At 43.7% G+C, this 20,104-nt stretch overlaps 1 protein-coding gene across 5 annotated transcripts in view; it reads right to left on the reverse strand.

The window, feature by feature from the left end:
- FGGY (FGGY carbohydrate kinase domain containing) overlaps positions 1-20,104 on the reverse strand; it is a 329,262-nt gene that overhangs the window by 276,362 nt on the left and 32,796 nt on the right. The window lies entirely within an intron of this gene.

A 20,104-nucleotide genomic window follows, 5' to 3' on the forward strand; every position in this document is an offset into this window, starting at 1 on the left:
TGGTTTGCAAATGAGTTGCCTTAATCCCAAAGAACCGTGTCTCCAGTGCCTACAATCTGTAACAGTCCCATTGTACTCCTTTAACAGGTGTTTTCCTTCCACTAAGTAGCTGCAGTTGAATCAGTAGTTCTGATTTTGTTGTCACTGGAGTACAGTGCATCTTTGTGGAGCGACAATATATCATCCTTCTAACCCATATCATTTTTCCTTCTGCCCAAACCACACAAAGGTATTGATTAATCTAGGATCCATCATTCACTTATCAAACAAAAAAACCTGGAATGGAAAGTTCAATGCAACAGACTAAACAAATCATAGTAAAACATAAATTCTTCCCATCTGTATTTCCACTATGTTTGAAAACACACTGATTTTGATCCGCCACAGGAGATAAGTCCTTATAAAGCAACATCATATACACAATTCGCATCCAGTTTCTGTGGTTTCAAGAGTACAATGCTCATATCCTCAAAAGCATCACTTAAATTAATCTCCACATCCTAAAGTGATTCAGCCTTTGAGAAAAAAATAAGAGTTGTGATCTGAGTTCATCTGACGTTTCCAAATTTCATATGAGAGGCTGAACTACAGTATTGGCATTAACAACAAAACCACAGCATGGTAGTTCCATAAACCACTCCTCCGGCTTTCTAAAACCCAGTTGCCTCCAGTGGACCACCACTTCAAACCTGAACTTTGCTGACTGGCTTAACAATTTGTTGCTGGTATCATGTGACAGGTTTCTGAAGCTCACATGTGTAATGGGGCATTTGCTGCTAGCATGAAAAGAAAATAAAATACTAGAACATGAGGTTCCAATTGTCTGAAAACCAGAAACATCTGTTGGAGTCATGAGCAGTTGATTAGCGGAGTTCATTTCTAGGGTAAGGATTCAGCAGATCAGCTCTTCCAGCTCAGTGCATCATTGTAGTCCCTGGAAACATTACAAAGAGTTACAAAGAATAGGCAGAAGAGATACAAGCCATTTCTTAGGGTGCCAGCATCCTTAAAAGCCAACTGTAATGCACCAGTCTTCAGCACTGCTTTACATAGTACCAGCATGTGAAATTAACAGCTGTAGTTAAGCCTCACTATTATCCACAACAGCCAAACATCTGTCAGTCTTCAGATTATAAACCTATGCTATTTTTGAAGCTTATAACTAGAGACTGTAAAAAGTCACATACAAGGTGTCAGTGTAAGCTCATTTCTTACCTGCAAAATGATCAGACCAAATTGGGTTCAGTCTACCAGACAACTCAATGACAAAAACATCAGTTGTGTTTTAAGATGCTGCTTGGATTCCAAGCTAAAGCTTTCCCAGCTCATTACATGAACATCAGGATTAACACTCTGGAACATTTGCACAAAAAGCAGAGGTTAATCAGAAATGCTAACTCAGCCCGTGTGCACTCTAAAACTCCACTGATACTGGATAGATAGCCAAGCTATATTTATGTATAGTCATTAAGGCTGCTGCTGCAGATCTGCTCTCCTAAGACCACAAACCTTGGCACCCAGGAGTAGAAGAAACCATCAGGAAGAGGATGTCTGTAAGGTTAAGCCTCTCTTTCATTAGCCTGACTATCTAATTGAAGGTTTACTAGGAATCTTAGCCCTAGCTCTTGTCCAGCTCCTGGTGGCAGTGGCCTGACCTAACTTCCTGGTTTCTTAGTGCTCCATCCGCACCAACCCACCTGGCTCCTCGTGTATTCCACATCCATGAATGGGGTACTGTTACATCAAAAATAACAACAACCTGGTAGCAAGCCACTGCACTTCCCCTCCTGACTCTACTGGGTACTTTGTCTTTAGCAAAAACATAAGATAACCAATACAAAATAACTTGTAAGATTGGTGGGCTTTGTGTTCAGGTACATAGTTTGAGTAACGTATTGTGCAACCCTACCATGACTTTGGGAAGGCTGTTTTATTATACAGAAATTAAACAGTGTCCCACTTTTATCACGAAGAACAAACTTCCAAGATGCTAAAGCTACCAAAGAACTGGCAGCTCCTGAGGGATAGTCAGGGGTTTGAGTTGCTTTCAGTCTACCCTAAAGGAGAAGAATCTTTTCACACTTTTTAAAGTAAAAATCGTATTTGGCTGTGGAAATCACTATCAGGTGTCCCCAAAAGAAATTGTTTCCATTTAAATAAATCCTATTTTGCAAGTATTCTTCTACCTTTCAGACCATAATGCACACCCCCCTCTGAAATCCCTTCCATGCTTTCCACTTCTCTGTAAGACTCTTCTTTCAATCTTCCTATCATTAAGACGCTACTATGTGCCTGTTTTCTCTCACCTAAGCTTATAGGCAGGTGAGGGATTCAACAGAAAGCACAGTTCTTGAGATGCCAGTGAAAGCAGAGATGAGCACTGGCTCTAACCAACACACCTGATTGTCCTTCCCTGTTTGAACATGTGACTTCTGAATCCACACGGTGCAGTGTGTGGTGAGTCTCTGTGGAGTGGGTGAAGTCCAAGCATCAGCCTAGTTTGGCTTTTCTAAGCACAGTTGTGGATCCTCCTTCTAGGGCTCCTTAGGGTCCAACTGTTTTATCCAGGGTCCTCTGTTGTTCCTGATGATTCCCCTGTAACTCGCATGCACTCTTCCCCGTAACCCCACTGAAGAAGGAGCCCAGCTCACTGCAGAGCCCTCGTGGGCTGAATGATACTGAAAACCCAGCAAAGCAGACCAACTGTGGGTTCAGAAGTTATGTGTAAAGCTTCTCTTCAAAAACCAGAAATTAACTGTGTGCAGATTACCTTGTCCCAGCTTCCTTACAGCTCTAGCAGATTCTATGGGTTCTATTAGGTCCTCTGTGAGAGTACAGGATCCAGGCAGATGCAAGGAACCTCTGAAAGACGCAGCTCCTCCAAACCAGTGTTCTATGAATTAGACCGGCCCTTCTGCTAAACCTAACTTCATCGGAAAAGGTACATCCACTTTTTTTCTCCCCTCCCATGTAGCCTGAGACTCCCTTCTGTGAGGTTTCCCCCTTTGTTTCATCAACAAATCTTTTTACAGCCCCTTCATGGTAGGAAGTGTCTTTTACAAACTGAACCGAACTCACTGGATGCAAGCTAGATGGATCATGGAATTCAAAGCCTACATAGGCACAGCTGTATGCCTTAGAAGTAAATTACTGACCTAATAAACCCAGGCCCTTAGCAGGGTTATTGTTTCAGGTCACAAGCTGCTTTAACATGAACCCTTCTTTAATAGAAACAGTTTACACCTGGCTATCTTGACATAAGAGCAGACAAAGCTGAACTCCATCCACAAGGGACCAATAGCCCCGACCTAAGTAACTCCTATAAGGTCCAGAGACTTTCACTCCCTGTTAACTTTACTAGATAAGTGCCACCTTTTGTCCCAAACTGCAGGCAGTTTCATGGATTGCCATTAAGATTTAATGACAGACTGCTGCTGCAAAGACATCTCATGATACAAGAATTCCATTGCATCAGCTTCCTAATGTCATAGAATTAACTCAAATTTGTATTAAAGACCTAAGTTGCCAAAATTAGTGGTGCTGCTGCACCTTTAGCTCCGTGATTAAGATGACAAGTTCTTAGGAAGAAATAAGGGCCAAGATGAACGATCTTTGGTGAGCCACAATGTTAGCAGAAGCCTTGGGGACTCAGATGTTACCTTTCTCTCTGCTGTGACTTATGAACAATAGAAACCTCTAAATGATCTGCTCATCAGTGAGTACAGCTCTGCACACCTTTGCATCATACATGGAAGAAGATGCACTTAATCAGTGCAGAAAGATTGAGAGGTGGAAGACACAATTGTCACTTCTCCACACCATCCATTGTGCACACTCACTGCCTCCCAAACAGCACCCAGCAGACATGTGCTACCAACATAGAGTCATTGCTAGTACTGCTACAGAAAACACCTCGGATGAACACTGGTTTGGGGATTGTATCTCATTATTTGGCTTAGGAAAGAAAAATAACAGCAATACTCAACTACCCTGATCTGTTTCATTTCTGCCTTCTCGAGAATGCCTGGAAACAGCTCCTGTAAAAGGCTTTAGACTAGACAGAATGAGGTGAAAGGTCACACTCCTTCCAGCCCTGGAAAAGCCTCCAGGAGCCACGGAGCACAGAGCAGAGGAGGGACTGCTTGGTTTCGATCTCTGTATCCGTTATGAGTAAGTCAGTGGTGCCCTGACAAGACCTGAAGAAACTGAGGTGTGGCAGCTCTCTGACGCAGCAAGAAGGGGCCCAGAAGCCCACACAGAGGGTTTCCTCTAGGATGGGCTGGAGTACGAGCCAGGACAGGAGGTTCCTGTGCCACTGTGAGACGAGCTCCAGGCTCTGCCAGAGCTGGGTGACTCATAGCAGGGACAAAGGAAGGCAAGACTTTGCAGCCTGGGCTGTCTCACACAGTAGCAGGTTTTGTTCTCCATAGGTAACCCCAGGCCTATGTGGCATGTGCCTGAACTCTTCAGTAAACCACTGCAGTCCTTGTCACTCTACGGTTACCTTCTCAAGAGCAATGGACCGTATCACTTCATTCTCACAGCATTCAGGGCTTGATGTGTCCTGAATCTCCCTGCTCCAGCTGCCCAAGCCATGGTTAACAGGCTGCAAAGGAGTGATGATGATGGGAACAAGTCTCCTGGCCTTTCCCCCTGCCAGGCCCCAGGAGCCAGCAATATCCGCCTGGAACAGGACACCACTCCCACCCACCAGGGCAAACCCAGGACTGTGATTCACGTGTGGAACCACTTCCCTTGGGGAGCTGTAATGGCTCTCATTTCCTGCTCACTACCATACCTGATTTTTAAGGTTCCCATCCTTACCACAAGAATCAAACAGCTTGCACAACAGCAGCTGGCTTGTTGTACTGTACAGCCAAGCACTTCAAGGTGTCTCTGGTTAGTACCCTTAAAAGCTGGGCTGTACACACTTATGTGATGAGAGCGCTAGAAAACGCCATCTTCCTTTCGGTACACTCCTTTAGTACCACCATATGCTACTCTTAGGATACATGAGAAAAACAACTCTTGTTTGTTGTATTAAGAACTCTAACACTATTTTACTACTTTGCAATGCAAATGGCATATAAATTGTACAACCTGGAGAATACAGAGAACACATCTCACATGCCTGAGGACGACATATTTTTCCTCCCCAGCCCAGATGAATCCTGAAGCCTTGCCTTTTACAAAAGCCCAATCAGACATTGCTAAGGCTTTGGCAGGCCAGATCTGATATTCCTAATGAAATCTTTCTAAACAGTGGATAACACACTAGTGGTCTCACTCCTGTGACACACTGGACACCCGGACCTGTGGCTATCACTACCTTGTGCGGAAAAGGGCATATGTGGTTGAGTAACCACGTTTAGAGGATAACATGTCATCTTGCCCATCACTTCACTCCAATGGGACTGAGGGTGTGATTAGAGTTCAGCGGGTGACAGAGCTCAGTGTTACAGCCTTTTCTGAAGAGCAACCATCTCAAAAAGGTTCGAAGTCTGATACTGCAAAAGGAGATAGAAAATAACATCAATCTTTTTTACAAATCACAAGCTCACAGAATAATTCATGTTGAAAGGGGCCTCAGAAGGACTTCTGGTTCAACCTCCTGCTCAAAGCAGGGTCAGTTAAGAGGTCAGACCAGGTTACTCATTGCTGTGACTAACTCATTGGCCTTTAGGATCTTTATTGCAAGCATCACATTGAGAGTTCATTTTCTGGATTAAAACAGAAGGATTTGCACTTAGTGAAAAAAGAAATGGTAACAGCCTTAGAAATATCAATGAATACAATCCACAGGCTACCAGGAGTCAACTAACAATAAATGTTAACTCCTCTGATCTGATTTCCAACATACTGTGTAAAAGCAACCAGAAGCAAACTCAGCTGTGATGGCTGATTTAGTTGATCCTCACAAGTGGCAATGACATTGACAGTTTAGAGCACGTGAGCCTGTACTGTTTACATCAAAATACACTTACTTCAAAAGTGTGTTTGCTTACTGAGCAGATAATCTAACACTAACCTGTTAGCTTTATATAAACTACTCACAGAGCCCATCCCTGGAAGTAATAAGCTGTTTGTTAAAGATTCCTTAGATTCTTAGTGACGTTTCCTGATAAGGGCCACATTTCTAAAGCACAGATGACATTGAATATGCATGGGTTTAACAACATCAGCTTGTTCTAAAGTGTGCTTTAACCCGTGTTATCTGAACTGTAGTTGCATTCCTCATATGGTTAAAGGGCAAATTCAGATGCTTTTAGTCACTTTTTTCCACAACAAGTCTCACTGAATTAACTGAGATTGATGATTAGAGAATGCACAAAGGGCTGACACTGCACACAGGGCTAACACCAGGGTTACCCTGAGACAGCAAGACTTCAGACCACCTCTGTGACTGAAAGGGCCCCAGCTTTGCTAAACTTCACCTTCAAAACAGTCACAAGTTTTCACTGGTTTATCACTATGGTTAAAGCAGTGAAACTTTTTGAGGTAGGTTTATATTGTCTGAAATGGGATTCTACAGTTCAACTTAACTCACATACTGGAAGGAGACTATAATGTCCTTGATTTCACTAGAAATGGATTCGAAGGAAAGCAGTTGGAATAGTCTATAAAAAATAACATCACCAAAGCTGACTGAGTTGCTCTGCTACAAATTTATACCTGAACAAGGACCCATGATAGCCCCATGCAGTGCTGCTGTTTTTGGACTAAGAAAGCAACACAAAAAGTGGTTGAGAATGGCACTGCTGAGCATGAGATGAGGGTTGTTAACTCAGATTGACTGTAGTTTGGTGCATTCAAGTGCTTTATGTATACAGAGAACTTGTAATAGAATCACAGACTGGCTTTCAAGAACTTCTTCCTGATATCTAATCCAAATCTCCCCCCTACTCAGGTTAAAGCTATTCCCCTTGTCCTGTCCCTACAGGCCCTTGTCCCAAGCCCCTCTCCAGCTTTCCTGCAGCCCCTTTAGGCACTGGAGCTGCTCTCAGCTCTCCCCTTCAGGAGCCTTCTCTTGTCCAGTCTGCCCCAGCCCAGCTCTCTCAGCCTGGCTCCAGAGCAGAGCTGCTCCAGCCCTCGCAGCAGCTCCATGGCCTCCTCTGGCCTCGCTCCAACAGCTCCACGTCCCTCTGGTGCTGCTGCCCCAGAGCTGGATCAGGACTGCAGGGGGGGTGTCCCCAGAGCACAGCAGAGGGGCAGAATCCTCTTCCTCAACTGCTGCTCATGCTCCTTTTGATGCAGCCCAGGACACTGTTGGTTTATTATCCCTTTAAAAACTACATGTGGGCACTTTCCGTATTCAGAGTAACTCCTGTACTTCTGGCAGCCCTTCCATTATCATTTAACCTGTGTGTCTCTTCCCAATGACATACATCCTCCAAAGCTCTGGATCACAAAACATGACACATGGTGTATATGCTGGGACTATGACTTGGCCAAAAATGCTAACAGGAGGAATTCCTTAGGGAGTGGTATTTCCCATATTCCAACACAGCCTTTTCTGACTATCCCCCTACCTCTTTTTTGGCATCCCTTTGCCAACCAGGATTTTGTTAAATGTTGTTCTGCTGCATTTAGTGTCTAAAACCTATAGCTGAAAATGGGTTTTCCTCCTAAAGTATCAAATTCCATAGCTATTGGTCAGACCTTCTCCTGCCTCATCATCCCAGAGATGCTATCACCCTCTTCCTTATTGCTCGATCAACGTTTCTCTCTAATCACCCTCTTCCTTATTGTCCCATCTCTGCTTCTTCCCAAGTATCTCCTTTACTAGCAAGTATGTGAATAACTTGTTCTAACATGTATTACAGAACAGACTTAAAGAATCAACAGTATAAAAACAACATTCAAAAATACAGCCAGTGTATTAAGCCAGTGCATGGCATTGTCTTCTTTCTTTGTTAATCTATACCATCAGTGCTGTTAACCCCACCTACTAAATCCACAGGCACTCCCCAAGCACTGCTACAAAAGGAAAATCAGCTAGAAAACACCTTATCACCTCAGACAAAAAAGAGCAGGTGGAGATGGTGTGACAGGTTCATAAAGAGCAGCAGTACTTCATCCTTGTAACCGTGAAATCCAGTTTTGTAATAACAGTTGTTTGTGCTGCTGACTTCCTTCAACACCTGTGACCCTGCTTGTCACAGCCTCGCTGCCTGCTGGAAACGTGGCAAAAGGCAAGAGAGGAGATATTGGGGAACCAATGGTACATCCTGAGAGAGGCCAGAAAGTCCAAAGGTTGAACAGAATTGCCAGGAGCAGTCTGATAAACTAAGGGAGTATGTGGCTGGGAAGAGACAAACTGCTGCACCCGAGTACAGTGTGTTCAAACTCTGCACCCCGATACCTCTTAAGAGCACACATTCTATCCAAGGGCTCTTCCCAAAGAAACAGAATCTTTTCAAACTCCTTTCTGAAAAGTGTAGGTGACCACTCAGTGCATTGCACATACCAGAATTTATAGAACCATAGAACAGTTAGGGTTGGAAAGGACATCTCACACTAAACCATGTCACCCAAGGCTCTGTCCAACCTGGCCTTGAACACTGCCAAGAATTGGAGCATTCACCACTTCTTTGGGCAACACATTCCAGTGCCTCACCAGCCTCACAGGCCTTATATTTGAAAGCACACCTCTTTATTTTTTCAAATGAAGCTAGATTTGTGATTTAATAAAAGGAAAAATATCCTGTGGAAAACCTCCTCTGAATTAGCATATTCAAACCTGCCCAGACTCTGGCTCCTGTGAAGAACTTGTCCTTACAAAAAAATCTATCAGACTGTAACTAAGTTGTAACTTGCCATGTGAAATAAATAAAGCAATAATCAGATCCTTCAGGAAGCTTCAATTAAACCTGTAAAAATATCTAATAAAACATTCAGCATTTGAAGAGGTTCTATTGAGAAGGAGAGTTTAGAACTTTGGGTTCATGTTAGGAAGAGCATGAGGCATTAATAACTAAGGGGTTTTCCCTTTTTCCTCTCCATCACTCAGTTACAGTAGCACAACTTGTTGTGAAACCACACTGTAAATCAAACAAATCAAACCAAGAACACAGCATGCACCCCCCCAAATAACTGAGTGAGCACAAGTGAAGTGTCAGTGCAGGAGTGGCAGCCAGGGGAGGGAGGAAAAAGGACAGGAATTGCTTTGAGCTCATATTGCTGCCAAGTACTTTCTATTATAAAACATAACATATGAAGATTTCAAGACTATGGCTCTGCACTCCTTCACACTGTGCACCTCTTTTCCTGTGTGGGATCCTATAGGGATCTCTAGCACTGCAGAAACATGCCCCTGTGGAGAGGCTCACAAACGTTAGATGTTTCACTGTGCACTGCTTATTCACTAAAGGAGGGGATAACCCCAGCACTGCTTGTAAACACAACAGCTTCCTTGAGAAGCAACAGCAAAAGCCATCAGCATGGGCTCTCCTTGTAAGCAAAACGCCTGCCTGGGGAGCGCTGCCCTCCCCAGGGAGCTCCGCTGTGGGAAGCAGGAGCAAGGAACTGCCTTTTTAGGACTGTGGCTGAACGGAGCCGGGAAGCGCCAGGGCAGGAGCAGGGCTCCCGCAGCAGCTTGTTGGCCTTACAAGGAGAAAGCCAGGTATTCCCTAGCCCGGACCCAGGAGCTGCACAGCGAGTTAAGGTGAGGAAGGGCTCGCCACAAGGCTTGGTCCAACACCAGCCAAGGGGGATCCCTTAGCCACAGCCACCCTCCTGCTTAGTGCAGCCTTCCAGCCCGCCAGCATTTCCAATGGGCCTTATTTGGAAGCGGAGGAGTTGAATTAGTTGAAAGATCGTTTTCAGATCTGAAAAGCCAGATGGTTTGTAGGGGAACCGTGCTGTGACATTTTAAGGCACTCAAGGCAATGTTTTGGAGCACAAGTCTCTAATGCCAGGCATCTTTTAGGTTCCTGCAGGAGAGGACAGGTTTCAGAGGGGATGAGCAACTGGATTTTCCAAACACTTTAACAGGAGGAGCAGGACTCGAAGCCTCAGACACTCAGCAATCTGTTTAAGCAAGCTTTAGGAGCACATGTGATCAGGACTCCTCCCCAGTTGCCTAAAACTTAAGGCTTGAGAGAAGAGCAAAACCAATTTAGTTTCATTCTGTTGAAGTTACATTTCTTTTTATTTCCTGCTTTATTTTCCTAGGGAGCAAAACAACCTAAACCACCTCAGGCCAAATCCATCTATATAGGTATACGCGTAAGCAGCCCTGACCGTGAACTGCCCCATGCAGTTGCTCTTCTTACTTTCCTTACCCTAGATTTCAGAAGAGAAGGCCATGGGGAAAAAAGAACTTCTTTCCCTCAACAATATCCATTTTAAGATTTTATTTTTAAATCTTTCTCAGAAAATGGAAACACAAAGGGAATGTCCTGGATTTTTTTTCTTTGGCAAATTAAAATGAATCCTTTAGATACGGTTAAAAAGAAGTCATTTACAGTGTAACATTAAACTGAGACACTACCCATCCAGGAATAATACAATATCCCAGTTCTGAATATGAAATGCCGTACTGAAGCTCACAGAATTACCCACACATTTTGCCATCTTTGTTTCTTGAGGCTAAACTCTGCTGACAGCCTGCCTGGAGATGCTGAATAGCACAGGTTTAACTGAAAACATCAATTTCTAACCTGGAGATAGGAGAATTGCTTGATGGCTTTGATCTGCACTGCTTTCAAATCCACAGACACGTGGCTGCTCCACATCACACACTGCTGTTATCGTTGGTGCCTTCAGGTAGTAATAGCAGCAGGAAGGCCAAAACTTCGGTTAATCTTGCCACATCCCACTTGCAACATATTGGCAAGAAAACATGGGGAAGTAGTAATTATCCATGCATAATCACAGGGCACCTGTTTCCAGGATTCCTTGTGAAAGGCCCATCAGGAGAAAAGAGGCCACAAACATGAAAAATTACATTAAACAACCCAAAAATACCTAAATACATGACAAAGTCATCCAGTATGAGCTCAGACATTGTGTAGGACCTTCTCCAGCTGCTGACGGGGCTGGGATTATATGTCTATAGCTCCAAAGGAGCACTAGGGTAGTAATTTCATAAAAGGAATACAAGTTTTGACACCAGGTTTCATACTGTAAATTCCTCCTTGCAAATAACTTGCTTGCCAAAGCAGTGCAGCAGCCAGAGAGGGAGAAAGGCAGGCAAGCTCTTCCCCTGAAAGCACTGACTGTGCTGCTCAGGTACACAAGGCATTGCTCCAGAAGTAGGGAATGCTGGCTCATTAGGAGCAATGAAAAAAAACCCCTCTGAGGGGATTTTAAAAACAACAACTTCCCAAAGCAAAACATGCATATGTACCACATGCATTTGTTTATGCAGCTGTAATGAGTGATGAAATCCATTTATGAGCTGAAGTCACAAGATTCTAAGCAGGTCTTTGTTTCATCTCAGTAAGTCCTGACATTTCCCTACTACTTATAATAATGTGATTTGGAGCAACATTTTCAAACTTAAGCACCTGGGGTTTAACAGTGCTTCTCATCTGCTTTGCTGAGACTGAACAGCCTACTCCTGAGCCTCTGCTTGGATTAAACATCCCAAAGAGAGATACAGAAAGCTTGTTTGAGTTTAACATCCGCTTGCAATTCCTGCATCCAGCATATATGCTGCAATTCTTACTCAAGCTGAGACTCTCAACCTGCAAAGTGTGTAAATAGAAATCAATGAGACCATTAGTGGAATGAATACTTTCAGCATCAGCCCTTCTATAACCACAAAGTCTATCCAGATGGATGCCCTTAAAAGACTTGAGAAGGTTTGCCACAGACAATGGCTTTTGTTCCAGCCTCTTGCTGTGACTTGGGAGAATAAAATGAAGATAACTGCAGCTGGTTGCTGCTTACGTTAATGCAGCATTAGTGCCCTGAGTAACAAAGGTAGGACAGAGTATGCAGGGGGTGGAAAGATTCAGCACAAATAACTATGGAGTTATATGTTTTAGTGGATTTATAAACTGTGCTAAGCTTTAGATGTATTATTATATAGCTTTATGATTCAGTAGTCCTGCATTATAAATCAAGATCATGTTTTTAGCTTTGATATTAAGGAGAAAAAATAAACAATAATATAATTACACACACATATATATATATAAGCTATCTTCCTCTGCTGCCCTTGCCATTGTTCTGCTATTAGCTTTGCAAACATCTGATGTTTTGTAAGGATCAGATCAAACCTAAATGAACACAGGTTCGCTGTTAATATAAATAGGATGACTTCTTCATATCTCTTTTAAGAAGGGAAAATAAAATAGACTCCTGACCTGAAGAGAACACCAATCTACCTAATGCACAAGAACAGAAGATCTCAAACATAGAAAATACCCTCTTAGCTTTTAAGGTCTGAAGGGAAGTGTTGCTGTCTATTCTGTTCCACATGTCTGGCTCATTCATTTACTGCTCTCCAGAGTCCCAGATGAGTGAAGAGGTGGATTTTACAGTGTGTCACCAAGTCAGGATGGCAGCAGGATATAAGGAAAATGCAAGGATCTTTCACCTAGGACATTTGTTCTAAGCAATCTCTTGCTTATATGCAAGAGCACAAAGTCCAAGACAATTTCTTCAGCAGCTTGGATCCAAACTCAGGAAAGCTCTAAAAAGTTCAAAGCCAGTAAGCATAACCAGCAGAAGCAACGTCTCACCTGACTGGCACACAGTATGTTCCTAGACTTGCCTTTTTTATGCCCTACCACTACAGTCCCTGATGAAGAGTCCCTCTCAAGCATTGTTGTAGCTCCCTTCAGATACTGGAAGGCTGCTATGAGGTCTCCATGCAGCCTTCTCTTCTCCAGGCTGAACTGCCCCAACTTTCTCAGCCTGTCTTCATATGGGAGGTGCTCCATTACTCAAGTACAGAAGTCACACAAAGACGTAGCAAACAAGAGTCTGTAATATTCTCAATGCCACATCAATTTATATATGCTACATTAATGGGAAAACAAACTCAGATGCAAACCCCTCACCCAAATTCTAAAAGTCTATAGCAATTGGATTTTATATTCCCCCAAGGATGTGGTTCTGAGCAACTTGATCTGGTTGAATATGTCCCTGCTCATTGCAGCAGGGTTGGCCTAGATGAGTTTGAAAGATCCTTGAAGCCCAAACTATTCTATGCTTCTATTTCCCTTTAGCTTTTGGGGATCTACTATATCAGTGAGCCCAAAAGAAAACGCCTGTAACTCCTGAAGTCAGAGAAACAACTGAAAAACATGCACCAGTAGAAAATGCTATTTAAATGCTGCTCCACATGAACTAACCCCAGCTGAAAAGCTCTGAAAAGGCACATTAAAAGAAATATAACTGCGAGAGTGTTAAGTAAACAGCTCTCTTACTGGATTTGCTGTAAGTGACTGAACCTTTCTTCCCCTTTCCACATTAAAGGAGAGCCCTAAACCCACATTTTGCATATTTTATTAGTTCAAACCTTTTCTAACATGTTCCCAGGGCAGACCAAGTCTAATGAACTTTAAAATACTAATGTAACACTGCTCTGCAATAACAGTAGGAGAAGCTGGTGGAGTGTGAACAATAGGACTATCAATATATGTCTAATTCCCAGACTCAGAATGCAATTCACCCTACGATTCACAATTTATTGAACCTGAACTTGCACTCCAGCTCCAGCAATCAATGTTCCCCATCTCCCACCTCTGCTTTCACCAGAGAGAGGAACTGCATGTTGGAAGAAAGAAAAACATTGCTGTGCCTGTTTTAAAAACCATAGTTGAAAGTTTCTTGAAAGGTCAGAAAGCCCAGAACGATCCTGCTAGGAACAGATTAGCAGGCAGAGGGTAGGAAAGGTGATCAGGGGTGGATGGGAAGCACAATCTATCAGATTGATAACACCACTATGTATATGGTACAATTATATCTTATCTTTCCAGCTCCACAACCCAAATAAACCACATGGAAGCCTTGGAGCCTGATTCTGTTGTCTTTAAGCACACACCCCTTAGGGTGGTGACCCAGGACACACCACACATCTTTTTACTTCATGTAAGACAAAATCAAAACAAATATAATCAGTATTTTTCCTTTTAGGACTCTCACTGAGCCTCTTTGATGTGTTTTCTCTAATAGTTTGCTCTCAGGGGTTTCTCTGAGCTTATAATGGGCTTGTTTTCATGTAACCTCTTACAAGCTCCCAACACAGCAACTGCTGTAACCAGTACACAGCAACACTACACCGAGGAATACCTTATCCAAATGAAAACCAAAAGGGAAATTTAGATGAGTACATTCTGCTTAGGTTGGAATTTTGGCTCAGACACAAGAGTTCACACTCCTGCTCTTGTAAAAAAAAAAAAAAAAAAAAAGGCAGCTCTAATGGAGATACTGAAAATGAAAGTATCTCTTCTACTTCAAAGCTGAAAATGTGGCCACATCTACAGTATGTTTTGCTACTCTGGGAAATTTTACTTATCTAGACCCATTCAGGAAGGGGAAATCCTCTGCTACAGGCTGAGCGTGGGCTTGCCATTCACTTGACCAGACCTGAGACTCCAGCACTATGATTTAGTACCTGTGATATAAAACTAGTAGAATTTCTATACAGCTGCTTGCTGTTTTTTCTTTGGTTTAGGAGCAATAATTCACATTTACCTTTTATCTTGATTTATCCCTCTTTACGAGAGAATCCTCAACCAGATTACCACGTTCTTTTCAGTGTTAGCAAACAGATACATCAGTGTTCTGCAGGTCTGAAAGTCTCCAGATCTGCTATTAATAGAATCATAGAATCATAGAATAGTTTGGGTTGGAAAGGACCTTAAGATCATCCAGTTCCAACCCCCTGCCATGGGCAGGGACACCCCACACTAAACCATATCACCCAAGGCTTCATCCAACCTGGCCTTGAACACTGCCAGGGATGGAGCATTCACTACCTCCCTGGGCAACCCATTCCAGTACCTCACCACCCTAACAGGAAAAAAATTTCTTCCTTATATCCAATATAAACCTCTGCTGTTTAAGTTTCAACCCATTACCCCTTGTCCTGTCACTACAGTCCCTAATGAGGAGTCCCTCACCAGCATCCCTATAGGCCCCCTTCAGATACTGGAAGGCTGCTAGGAGGTCTAATAAAATGCCTAAAGTTAAAATAGGCACTGTGTAAAACTCACATAACTGAACACCTCAAAAATACCCTGTAAAGAACTGTCCCACACCCAAACTGTCAGTAAATTCATGAGGTTGTAGAGGTAATTTCCATCTATCAGCTAAGACAGATACTGGTATTTCTGTTGCTCTCTGCTTGGCTCCTTCAAGACACTACACATGGAGGAAGCAGGAGCTAATACAAGGACTGGGAATATTGCCTTCAGGTGGGAAGGTGCCCTACTAAGAAACTGCTTATTGAACCTGACAGCAAGGGCATAAACAACATCAGGGGAGTGTTTACACGTGTACTCCCACTAAAGGGGAGGACAAGGCAGTGAAAGTCAGAGCTAGTACAGGACAAATAGAAGTTAAAGACACTGTTTTTAATCTCCAGGATACTAAAATGTCTTTAAGTGTTCCCTGTGTTTGGGGGAGGAGGGAGGGAGGGATGAAAGGAGTAGGGGGAGCAGTAAACTCTACCAAGACTTTTCTTATGGTTTATATCACCTTTTGTTGGAAAAAAATCATCCTAGAAGGAAAGCAACAAAGGGGTTTTAAAGCAACAGAAAAGTACTTGCTAAAAGGTAGCTTGCTCTTTGTAAAACTTACTGATGCCAGGAAAAGCACCCTGAGCATGCACTTCACCAGACAGCTTTGCATATTAAATGCTCTTCGCTTCAGAAGCAGTTGGGTATTTTTACCAGAGAGGGGGTTATTCCTGTCAATTGTCCTCTGATTACTGATCTGTGAGAAGCAGAAAAGGGGCACAGCTACCACAAAAGCGTAACTATTGAAGTTCATGGGATTTTCAACATTCCCTTTCCTTACCCTGAAACTTTAACCCTTGAGTGGATGCTGCCATATACATTTCCTTTGTTCAGCTGCCTGCTGGGCCACCTGGAAAGCATCAGCACTCGAAGAAGAAAACTGCTATTGTTTATTCGGCATTCCCTCAAAAGCAAACCTTGCTGTCCATTCCCATTCCCCAGAAAGGTATTCTGTTCTGTCGGCACCCCTATCAAATTCAAGTGCAGAGACATGTTTAGGGTACGTGCAGCAGCTCAGATAGGCTGGGCTGTTGCAATCCTGTTGCAATCCAGTGCAGAAAACAGAATGTGAGCACCGACATGCTGCTCCCACGCCCTCCCCTCTCCAGGCTTTACATTAACTCAGTGACACCCTGCTAGGCACAAGGTTTATTTACACAACACGAAGTCCTGAGACCAGCCTTTGTCCGACTGCACTGTTGACAGGGCTCGGGAAGCACTGCGGACTATAGTAAAGGTGTATTAAGGACTGGAAGGACCACGTATGAATGAGATGTTTTGAAACTCGCCTGATTGAGTTCCCAGCTGCAGCATAACCCTCTTTCAGCCGGAAGCTGTTGGGACAAACTAGCGAAGCTCCTGGCTTTCCCAGGGAGCAGTGAATTGTACTGACACGGTGGTTCCACAAGGACTTGGACCCAGGATATGCTGGTGACACCCTGAAAAGAAGCAAATGCCTCCCTCCCCAGCCATTCAGATGTTTTGCTGGCAGAGATTAGGACGGGATGTATTTCCCAACACACTTCACCTCACGGCTGTGTCAGCGCAAGGGAGGGGACAGCGTGGGAGCCGGAAGAGGGCAGGACTGACTGACAGGCTCTTGGCGGCAGGACCGGCCCAGGACACTCGGGCAACCCATGGCTTTGGGAACTGTGCACTCCCTAGTTTTCCTTAGAAATGCTTGCTCTGTGCATAGCACTTTAAAACCTAACCTATGTGTAAAATAGGCAAGAAAACTTAGGTGCCAGCTTACTGGGTAAAAGCATCCAAGGGGGCTGTAGCTTCACCTCCCCAGGATGAGTACTGCCCACTCTGTGGCACTCATCCTCTTCCCCGTGGGGAGTGTAATGCAGAACTCCTCCTGTGTTTTATGTGGTTGTCTTGTTGAAGTTTTGCACTAATTCCAAGGCTTCTTCTTGGAGATTTGGAGGTTTGGAGATCCAGAGAGGTGCTGGTTGCTGTGCCTCAGCTTCCCCCTTCTGGGAAGCAGACATGACAGAGATATATATTCCCTACCACAACTGCCATGACATCCTACAAAGCATTTTTGACATTAACAACTCCGAATCATTGTCAGAGCCTCTCACGGCAGACACTTTAAATGCAAAGAAAACAAAAGAAAACAAAAGAAAACCTCTCCAGAAAAGCAGGCCCAGAGCAACTGGGAGATACTTGGTCAGAATGTCAGAGAGTGCCCAGAGAGTGAAAATGGCATCAATTTAAGTGCCAGTATATGCTTTACACAGTCCTGGGTCAGCTTCAAAACGCATTATAAGGCTGATGGACCAATAAAAATGTCAATGGCTGATCCCCTAAAAGCAAAGGAGGCCAATGACAAATATTTTATACCAATAAGTTAATCCTAGATCTTCTTCCAGAAAATTTCATTCCTTTTCTGTACCTTTTTCCTTAATGCATTTTTAAAAGTAAAAATAGTTCTTTGTATACCACTTGTATAGCATTTATTCCCCATAGACCTGCATGATTTACTAGAACTACAGTCCCATTATGCCCATTTTACAGGCAGTGAAACCAAGCCACAGAGATAAAGAAAGTCATTAAAGGTCATGCAGCAGAGAGGCAAAACCAGGGAAGACTAAAAGGGACCTACAAGGAATCTGGAGAGGGCCTTTGTATAAGGACATATAGTGACAAGATAAGGGGGGATGGCTTTAACCTGACATGGGGGAGATCTGGATTAGACATCAGGAAGAAGTTTTTCCCTGTGAGGGTGCTGAGGCTGGCACAGGGTGCCCAGAGAAGCTGTGGCTGCCCCATCCCTGGCAGTGTTCAAGGCCAGGTTGGACACAGGGGCTTGGAGCAAGCTGCTCTAGGGAAAGGTGCCCCTGCCCATGGCAGGGGGTTGGAACTGGATGAGCTTTAAGGTCTCTTCCAACGCAAACCATTCTAGGATTCTGTAAAACTGCACTTCTATTCCATTTCAGTTTATTCTGTTCTCCTGTATTCCTCTACTGGTACACAGAAAATACGATGACTTCTCATTAAACTCACGAGGTTATATTAAAAGGGTGAACAAATCTTTGTTTCACTTTGTAAATTCTCTTGGTTTTCTTGAAGGGATAAATATTCCCCACCATTACTGCGACAGGGTTAGGTAAATACTTCACACATGGTGCGTAAATGTGAAATACACCCCTGTTCTTATTAATATTTATGTAATAACCTAGGGCTGGAATTGGCTATCATTGGCTTGACCTCAGATCTTTGACATAAATGCCTATTTGAAGCACCTGGCAATAGGCTGGAAGCATCCACACCCAGAACTGCTCTGTCTGGGCTTGCAGTTTTGCCAGCCACACACCTTTTCCTATCCTGACTGTAAGGAACGCAGCAACTGGAAAACATCAGCACAAAACATGCTTAGAGAGAACAAGGCAACGTTGTACCATTAGCTCTTACAACACACGTGCTTAACCTCTCTCACATGACTTACCTGAGTCCACAGCCCATGCTTAGCTGAACAGAAGCCTCTGCAAACATGTGCACGTTGCAGCTGGTACCCAGACCCCTAAATACCACACAGCCATTTCTGGAATGTCTTTCTAATTGTGCTCTCTAAAAACAACCAAAAAAAATAAAAAAAAATTCAGACTAACCCTGAATTTCAATTAGCAGCCATTGAGGCCTTAGGCCTTTGCTTTATTATTGCCCTTTTATCCAAAAAATGTCCTTTGATCTCATGAACTTTTTTTCTAATGTATTCAAATGTTATGGTCTTTTTTATCTGCTTCATATGTCCTCCGCAGACTGTGTAAACAGCCCTGTGAGCTGAACCAATGTATCTGCCAATCTGGCACACATGTGAGCAGTGTTCCTGTACCCACTGTGGAAAACCGGGATCTCAGGCAGGGATCAATACTTACTTCCACACTAAATTTTCCACCTCTGCTTCCTTCTGAAACAAGGGCACATATAGACACTGCAGTGTTGGTAACTGCACGCTATTCTTAACAAAGAAAAGAGGAAAGAACGGCAATTTTGAGGGGTGTGAGTATCCTGGTGGTTCTCCTGTGGAAGTCCTAAAGGGCTGCTGTGGACAAGACCAGGACATTCCCACCCTGTGAGGAGACAGGGCTGTCCTGACCAGAGGGGAGCAGCCACACAGTGGCTGTGTGATACATCAGCTGCAATCAGAGATCAGGTTTATTATGAATCAGATGGGATTAAGAGTAGCTGTTTAGTAGCATCTTCTCCCAAACTCAAGTCTGTAACTCTGCTTGTGCTTTCAGGTATTGTCTCACCCAGGCCGTGCCCTTTTCTTCCTGCAATGCCTTCTTTGCCTATTTGGTAACCCCAAGTGCTCCCACACCATGACTCCAACACAAATGACTGTCATCCAGAGTGAATGCTTCCATGAGCAGGCATTCTGTAAACTTCCCTACAGGCTCCACCACTACAATCCCTGGGAAGAAGCAACCTGCAGGACCTACTTTCACTGGGCAATGTTTTCTCTGTTTATTGCTACTCCTGTCAGAAACATTACTCTATTTCGGCAGGTGTCCTTACATCTGTCAGCTACCAGCCACTGGTGACATTCAATAACAGAAACTCAGTGTCCAGGTCCAAGCCTGAACCCACAGCACAGAGAAGGAAAGCACAATTCCTCACTGGATATCCCTAAACTCTACGGTGCTTTACACCAGGCATTTTTGGTCCCACACAGATTTGCTTCCTTTCCTTCTCCTGTTGCAAACACTGCTTTATCCCAGGTTGCCAGGATCCTACTGTTCCACCAGCTGCTAAGACAGAGTGAGGTGTTAACTTTGACAGGATGCCATATTGTTTATTAATTAAAAATCCAAGCATTTTGTATCCATTCTGAGACCCTCACCAAAACTGAGCTATTCACCAAGGGCTCTGAAAGGTTAAATCCAGTTCTTCTGAGC

The sequence above is a fragment of the Melopsittacus undulatus genome, chromosome 6 (genome assembly GCF_012275295.1).
Source record: "Melopsittacus undulatus isolate bMelUnd1 chromosome 6, bMelUnd1.mat.Z, whole genome shotgun sequence".
Classification (NCBI taxonomy): domain Eukaryota; kingdom Metazoa; phylum Chordata; class Aves; order Psittaciformes; family Psittaculidae; genus Melopsittacus; species Melopsittacus undulatus.